We start from the raw sequence: 7,829 nt of genomic DNA, 5'->3' as shown, positions 1-7,829 counted from the left end.
GACACCGCCTGGTATAGCGGCCCTGGATGGCAGGAAGCTTGGCCCCAGTGATGTACTGAACCGTACGCACTACCCTCTGTCGTGCCTTGCGGTCGGAGGCCGAGCAGTTGCCATACCAGGCAGTGATTGCAACCAGTCAGGATGCTCTCGGTGGTGCAGCTGTTGAACCATTTGAGGGTCTGAAGTCTGTCTCCTGAGGGGAAATAGGCTTTGTCGTGCCCTCTTCACGACTGTCTTAGTGTGTTTGAACCATGTTAGTTTGTTGGTGATGTGGACACCAACAAAGTTGGAAGCTCTCAACCTGTTCCACTACAGCCCCGTCGATGAGAATGCGGGCGTGCTCGGTCCTCCTTTTCCTGTAGTCTACAATCATCTCCTTTGTTTTAAGCACGTTGAGGGCGAGGTTGTTGTCCTGGCACCACACGACCAGGTCTCTGACCTCCTCCCTGTAGGCTGTCTCATCGTTGTCGGGCCTACCACTGTTGTCATGAGTGAACAGGGAGTACAGGAGGGGACTGAGCGCGCACCCGAGGGGCCCTCGTGTTGTTAGAACTTGTTAGAAAATAATTTGAAATTGACAAGTTGAAACAGCCTGTTGATAATTAGCAGGTAGCGCGTGTTAACAGTCCTGTTGCATAATAATCACATTTAGAACGGTGAATGCATTCTGATATCACTTGCCTAAAAAAAAAATAAAAAAAACTCACGCTGGGGCAGCGATCGTTGGAAATGTTTGGAACTCACGTATATAAAAAGGTTAAGAATAATTTGTAAAATTAATAGGCCTACCCAGTGGCATTATGCATTGCCATTCACATTATTTTTTTGCGGCATTGCCCGATTATATAGACATGCTCCTGACAAACACTAATTAAACACTAACTAACACTAACAAAAACTAATAAAGTCTGTCCATGTGGTAGCTAGTCAGCCTCGCCATTTGAGATGTTGAAGAGTTATTGAGGGGTTACTGTATCATGATTTAAAAAGAGAAAGTGACCAAAAACCTGGTTCCCTCTGTAAGGGAACACTTTGATTGGAAGACCAAGTTATAACCAACATTAAATTTTGTCGAGCTCATAACAGCACATAGTTTTACCACACTGAACGTTAGGAAACAAACCAAAGCCCTTACGTGTCACGTTCTTTCAAAATCGAACCCAGAAGCAGACCAGGACAAGGAGAGTAGGAAGAAGGTGAGTATTTATTTACAAGTGAATGTGAATGGGTAGATATATCCAGGTGGTGTAGCGGGCAGCGGTGGTGAGTTGATGGGAGTAAATAGGTGGATCCAATGGGGTAGCGGAATCCTCCGACGACCAGGCGGGAATGGGGTAAATGATCCGGGTGAGTAACTGAAGACAGAACAAACAGAGGTAAGTTTAAGGCAAGCAATACGTAAAAAAACAACAAAACAAATTCTATCCAACTTGAGGCTGATACTATGGCACAACATACTGTTCATGGCTAACGATCCGGCAGGGAATTGATGTCAGGTCAGAGCTTTTGAAGGGGAGAGGTGATGATCAGGACAGGTGTGCAGATTACTGATGGGATACAGGTGCGGGTGAACATCGATCTCCCAACAAGCTAATTCGCCCGGCAACCAGACAGGGTGCGTTCCAGGACACCGGAAACACACTCCAAGGACAGAAACACAGGCAAACACAGACTCAGGAAGCGGGATTCGTGACATTACGTCTCTCATAAAAACGTATCACTTGCATCGCTCTTAAAAACTGATCAGAAATGAAGTGACAGATAATTATATTGGATCAGTATAACTTATAAATTGTCTACCATAACCTCAAAGAGCCCAAAGGAAATGTCAGATTTACAAAGTAGGCTGCATCATGACTGAATTGCGCATCGCAAATATTCAACCAAGATTTAGAACTTTTTTAATAGCTTGTTTGAATACCAATTTTTTTTGCATTAGCATTTACTGGTAGATATCATAACTTGGAACATTTTACTCCTTTCCTACCCCTGTCGGTCTTCACTCATGCAACAACCAGTTGTTTGAGAGCGCTCTCAGTCCGACAGATTATCTATAGATTATCTTGTGTACAGCGCGTGTTATAAATAATCAACATAACGACAGAGTCGAGAATGCATCTGTTTTTTTTTATCAATTATGTAGCCTCGATAAATAATTGCCTAAGCAGGCTACTGGCGGGGATGATCGACTGCCCCATAGGCTTTCCAAAAATGTCCCTGTATGTCGAGCCCTGACACACACAGACAAGGGCATTCCCTTTGCCTCTTCATAAAGTTGGTATATTTTTGGTTAATTGCACATTACTGTATGGGTAAATCATTATGATTAAAAAAAGCGAATTGTGAACCAAAATCTAACGTGACCAGGTAACAAGAAAAAACAATGTGTGTCTCACTGCCAAGTCAAACGGTCGTATATGCGACTGCTTTGGTCGCAGTATCGAATCCAGTAGATGTATTCTCTATTTAATAAAACTGCACAGAAAAGACCCGAATTGAAGTCACCTGTTGTTGTTTTTTGTTTTGTTGCTTTGGTGCTATTTTCAAAAGTATGTGGTGACATTTCAACTCCAAACGGGTAATACTTGTAACGCAGCCAGTCTTACATTCAAACCTATAATTGTGCATACATCTTTCACCACACAACCATTGATCCAAAATATAAGTATACTAGTAAATTTAATGTGCACTTTGATTTGATCACCAAAACACGACATCATTATGTCTTCTCAATTTAGTTATTTTAGCAACCAGTTAGTCCAATAGCAAAAAATGTAAGATGCATGTTCCAAAATTGACCATCAGTACTGTAAATTAGAGTACATTATATTGTTTTTATGTTAGGCAATACACTTGCACTACCCATTAAAGTTGACTGAACATCTAATTTCCATAATTTGTGATCAAATGTGATCAAAACATCTTTCACAATAAAATAAAATGTTATTTGTAGGGTTGCACATTTTGGGGAATACTCAGAGGTGTGAATTAACAGTAAAATATGGACATTTTCAGAAATATATGCAAATTAATATTAATACCATTTAAATGTAGATGTTTTTTGCATCGGATATATTTACCATATCATATGGAGACAAAAACATAAACATTTGACCTTATCATAAGTAGACATAATTGCAAATGATTAAATCCTTCCAATATATATATATTTTAAACTATTTAGTTACGAATTGAACTTTAATTAAATGAGTTGACTCTTCACATGGCATGATTTCACTGAACAACAAAAGAAAGAGAATATTGAAAAAATAGAAAATAAATCATCCAGGAGGATCCTCTTGATGGGGCTGTCCATATCGGCAGACTGTGATATGGCCATTTCTTGGAGAGACTCCTTCCCCTTCAGGAGACTGTCAAACATGATGACAACACCACCCATACAGGTGTTACTGGGTAGCTTCAATGTGGTGCTCTTATTCTTCTCACTTTGCTTGGTTAGGTAGATTGCTGCTATAACTTGATGACCCATACCTACTGTAACCATTTCCTTGGCTTTCTTGTAGTTTTTTTATTTTATTTTTTTATTTCACCTTTATTTAACCAGGTAGGCTAGTTGAGAACAAGTTCTCATTTGCAACTGCGACCTGGCCAAGATAAAGCATAGCAGTGTGAACGGACAACACAGAGTTACACATGGAGTAAACAATAAACAAGTCAATAACACAGTAGAAGAAAAGGGGAGTCTATATACAATGTGTGCAAAAGGCATGAGGAGGTAGGCGAATAATTACAATATTGCAGATTAACACTGGAGTGATAAATGATCAGATGATCATGTACAGGTAGAGAGAGATATTGGTGTGCAAAAGAGCAGAAAAGTAAATAAATAAAAACTGTGGGGATGAGGTAGGTGAAAATGGGTGGGCTATTTACCAATAGAATATGTACAGCTGCAGCGATCGGTTAGCTGCTCAGATAGCTGATGTTTGAAGTTGGTGAGGGAGATAAAAGTCTCCAACTTCAGCGATTTTTGCTATTCGTTCCAGTCACAGGCAGCAGAGTACTGGAACGAAAGGCGGCCGAATGAGGTGTTGGCTTTAGGGATGATCAGTGAGATACACCTGCTGGAGCGCGTGCTACGGATGGGCGTTGCCATCGTGACCAGTGAACTGAGATAAGGCGGAGCTTTACCTAGCATGGCCTTGTAGATGACCTGGAGCCAGTGGGTCTGGCGACGAATATGTAGCGAGGGCCAGCCGACTAGACCACTTAGAAGTCGCAGTGGTGGGTAGTATAAGGTGCTTTAGTGACAAAACGGATGGCACTGTGATAAACTGCATCCAGTTTGCTGAGTAGAGTGTTGGAAGCGATTTTGTAGATGACATCGCCGAAGTCGAGGATCGGTAGGATAGTCAGTTTTACTAGGGTAAGCTTGGCAGCGTGAGTGAAGGAGGCTTTGTTGCGGAATAGAAAGCCGACTCTTGATTTGATTTTCGATTGGAGATGTTTGATATGGGTCTGGAAGGAGAGTTTACAGTCTAGCCGGACACCTAGGTACTTATAGGTGTCCACATATTCAAGGTCGGAACCATCCAGTGTGGTGATGCTAGTCGGGCATGCGGGTGCAGGCAGCGATCGGTTGAAAAGCATGCATTTGGTTTTACTAGCGTTTAAGAGCAGTTGGAGGCCACGGAAGGAGTGTTGTATGGCATTGAAGCTCGTTTGGAGGTTAGATAGCACAGTGTCCAATGACGGGCCGAAAGTATATAGAATGGTGTCGTCTGCGTAGAGGTGGATCAGGGAATCGCCCGCAGCAAGACCAACATCATTGATATATACAGAGAAAAGAGTCGGCCCGAGAATTGAACCCTGTGGCACCCCCATAGAGACTGCCAGAGGACCGGACAGCATGCCCTCCGATTTGACACACTGAACTCTGTCTGCAAAGTAATTGGTGAACCAGGCAAGGCAGTCATCCGAAAAACCGAGGCTACTGAGTCTGCCGATAAGAATCTGGTGATTGACAGAGTCGAAAGCCTTGGCAAGGTCGATTAAGACGGCTGCACAGTACTGTCTTTTATCGATGGCGGTTATGATGTCGTTTAGTACCTTGAGTGTGGCTGACCCGTGACCGGCTCGGAAACCAGATTGCATAGCGGAGAAGGTACGGTGGGATTCGAGATGGTAAGTGACCTGTTTGTTGACTTGGCTTTCGAAGACCTTAGATAGGCAGTGTATCCATTGTTTTTATTGTTTTAAACCTGGTATCGGTATTGAAGTCAAAATTATGGTATGACAACACTACTACTGGTAGTGGCTTGCCCATTGGCTTTTCTACTCCTGGTTGGCTACAATACAGCTGCCTGATGAGCCAGCTAGCTCACTAGCTAGACAATAGAGAACAAGCCACCAACAGCAAAGACAACAAAGATTTTTATAACTAACCTTATCTGTGGAGAGGAGCTGTAGCTAGCTATGGTTGTTAGCTACTAGCTTGCTAGTCAGCTAGCTAGTAAGCTTCTGCAACAAATGGAACTCCCCAGACAAACACTAGCCAGCTAGCTAAAGTTAGTTAACTAACTAGCAACTAGGGGTGTGCCGAGTACTCTGACAAAACGAGTATTGTAATAGAAGTATAACACGTTTTTTTATTATCCGTTATCCGAAAAATGTATGTGTAGCTGCCAGCATGCACATCTCTTTCACTCAAACAGTGAAGTGCTGCGTTCTCTAAACAACTATTGCAAAGTTCTTCTGCCTGTAGAGAAACGAGCGGGGTATTGGTTGAGCCTGCTGCAGCGATTGTATTAGAACAAGCTGCTCTCCCTCTGCTCTCATTTCCCCAGATAGACGCTCACTCACTCAGTCGTCTCAGGGCACAAGCACATTCCAGGTCAGCCCAAGCCCAAATCTCAAGAAACACACAGTACATCCACCATTGCAGAGAGATAAAGGGGAGTGACCTTGTTATGTTCTTGTTGAGCTCCCTCCTTTATTCTGTCAGTTGCCCGGCTAGCTCAGTCGGTAGAGCATGAGACTCTTAATCTCAGGGTCGTGGGTTCGAGCCCCACGTTGGGCGCTTCCTTTTGAATAGGAAGTGATTTCACAGCCTCCCTGGTAGTAATTGTAAATCCTTAAGCAATGGAATTTAATCCCTATTATATTTTTCGGTATATAATCAAAGTACACATGATTAAAAATACTAACACAAATAATATTTTTGTAGTATTTATGTTTTATTTGTAGTATTTCTCCAACTTCAAAAACTACTAAATTAATAGAGTCAAATTTAACCAACTATAAAAAATAAAATATTAAAATGTATTTAAAATTGTGAATACAGATGAGTAGTACAATCTTGTCTTTACGTCTATGAGCACAGTGAGTTTTAGAGGTGCAAAAAAATGTGCGCCCAACGTGGGGCTCGAACCCACGACCCTGAGATTAAGAGTCTCATGCTCTACCGACTGAGCTAGCCGGGCTGTGTGTATAGGACCAGCCCCTCCCTTTATATACCTTCAACCTTTACTACCCCTCCCCAAACCCTTCCTGATTGTAGCACTTACAAGTGTTCAGTATGTTATTTATTTAACGTTAAACAAAACATTAAATTCATTTTCTTATTTTAGTTGGTTTAATTGTACTCCGTTATTTTAGATGTTTTGAAGTTAGAGGCTACTAATTTGAAACTAATCAAATATTGTAAATGTTATAGTATTTGTAACTGAGCCCCACAGTGGACACCTCATAATACCCGTAAAACCTAGCGGTCAAACACGGAAATGGCTCCAATGGTTTTTCAACCATTCACTTGATCCATTGTGGATTTTAGAAACACTGCAAATAAGGGTTGTGTTTTGCGTAGGCTTACCCGAATGTGTCGTTTTGATAACCATGTAAATCTCTCTCGGACAAGGTGACTTATCAATATAATCGGTTTTATTTACTCTCAGATTTGAAAATGCAAGTGTTGCACACCAACAGATGGAGAACACCTACACCTGTCAGGCAATTCATTTCATCAATAATCTTCATTTTAATTTGACTTTACAAACAAGAGGGCTTCTTGGGCGCCCTGAAGCCTTCTTCACAACAATTGAACCGCTCTCCTTGAAGTTCTTGATGTTCTGATAAATAGTTGATTTAGGTGCAATCTTACTGACAGCAATATCCTTGCCCGTGAAGCCCTTTTTGTGCAAAGCAATGATGACGGCACGTCATACCTTGCAGGTAACCATGATTGACAGAGGAAGAACAATGATTCCAAGCACCACCCTCCTTTTGAAGCTTCCAGTCTGTTATTCCAACTCAATCAGCATGACAGTGATCTCAAGCCTTGTCCTCGTCAACACTCACACCTGTGTTGACGAGAGAATCACTGACAGCTGATGTCAGCTGGTCCTTTTGTGGCAGGGCTGAAATGCATTGGAAATGTTTTGGGGGGGATTCAGTTCATTTGCATGGCAAAGAGGGACTTTGCAATTAATTGCAATTCATCTGATCACTCTTCATAACATTCTGGAGTATATGCAAATTGCCATCATACAAACTGAGGCAGCAGACTATGTGAAAATAAATATTTGTGTCATTCTCAAAACTTTTGGCCATGACTGTACACCGACACTCCAACAGACACGTACAGTCGTATGAAAAAGTTTGGGCACCCCTGACAATTTCCATGATTTCCATTTATAAATAATTGTGTGTTTGGATCAGCAATTTCATTTTGATCTATCAAATAACTGATGGACACGGTAATATTTCAGTAGTGAAATGAGGTTTATTGGATTAACAGAAAATGTGCAATATGAATCAAAATAAAAGTAGACAGGTGCATAAATTTGGGCACCCCAATAGAAAAATCACAT

The 7,829-nt window shown here is 41.6% G+C and overlaps 2 non-coding genes across 2 annotated transcripts; one reads left to right on the top strand and one right to left on the bottom strand.

Moving 5' to 3' along the window:
- Window positions 1-5,967: 5,967 nt before the first annotated feature.
- trnak-cuu (transfer RNA lysine (anticodon CUU)) lies at window positions 5,968-6,040 on the top strand. Its single transcript has one exon. It is a non-coding gene; the product is annotated as a tRNA-Lys (tRNA).
- Window positions 6,041-6,370: 330 nt separating this feature from the next.
- Window positions 6,371-6,443, bottom strand: trnak-cuu (transfer RNA lysine (anticodon CUU)). Its single transcript has one exon. It is a non-coding gene; the product is annotated as a tRNA-Lys (tRNA).
- Between the last annotated feature and the right edge of the window lie 1,386 nt (window positions 6,444-7,829).

Source organism: Oncorhynchus keta, chromosome 13 (genome assembly GCF_023373465.1).
Source record: "Oncorhynchus keta strain PuntledgeMale-10-30-2019 chromosome 13, Oket_V2, whole genome shotgun sequence".
Classification (NCBI taxonomy): Eukaryota; Metazoa; Chordata; class Actinopteri; order Salmoniformes; family Salmonidae; genus Oncorhynchus; species Oncorhynchus keta.
The sequence above is the reverse complement of the archived record's forward strand: the minus strand, read 5'-3'. Positions and strand labels throughout refer to the sequence as shown.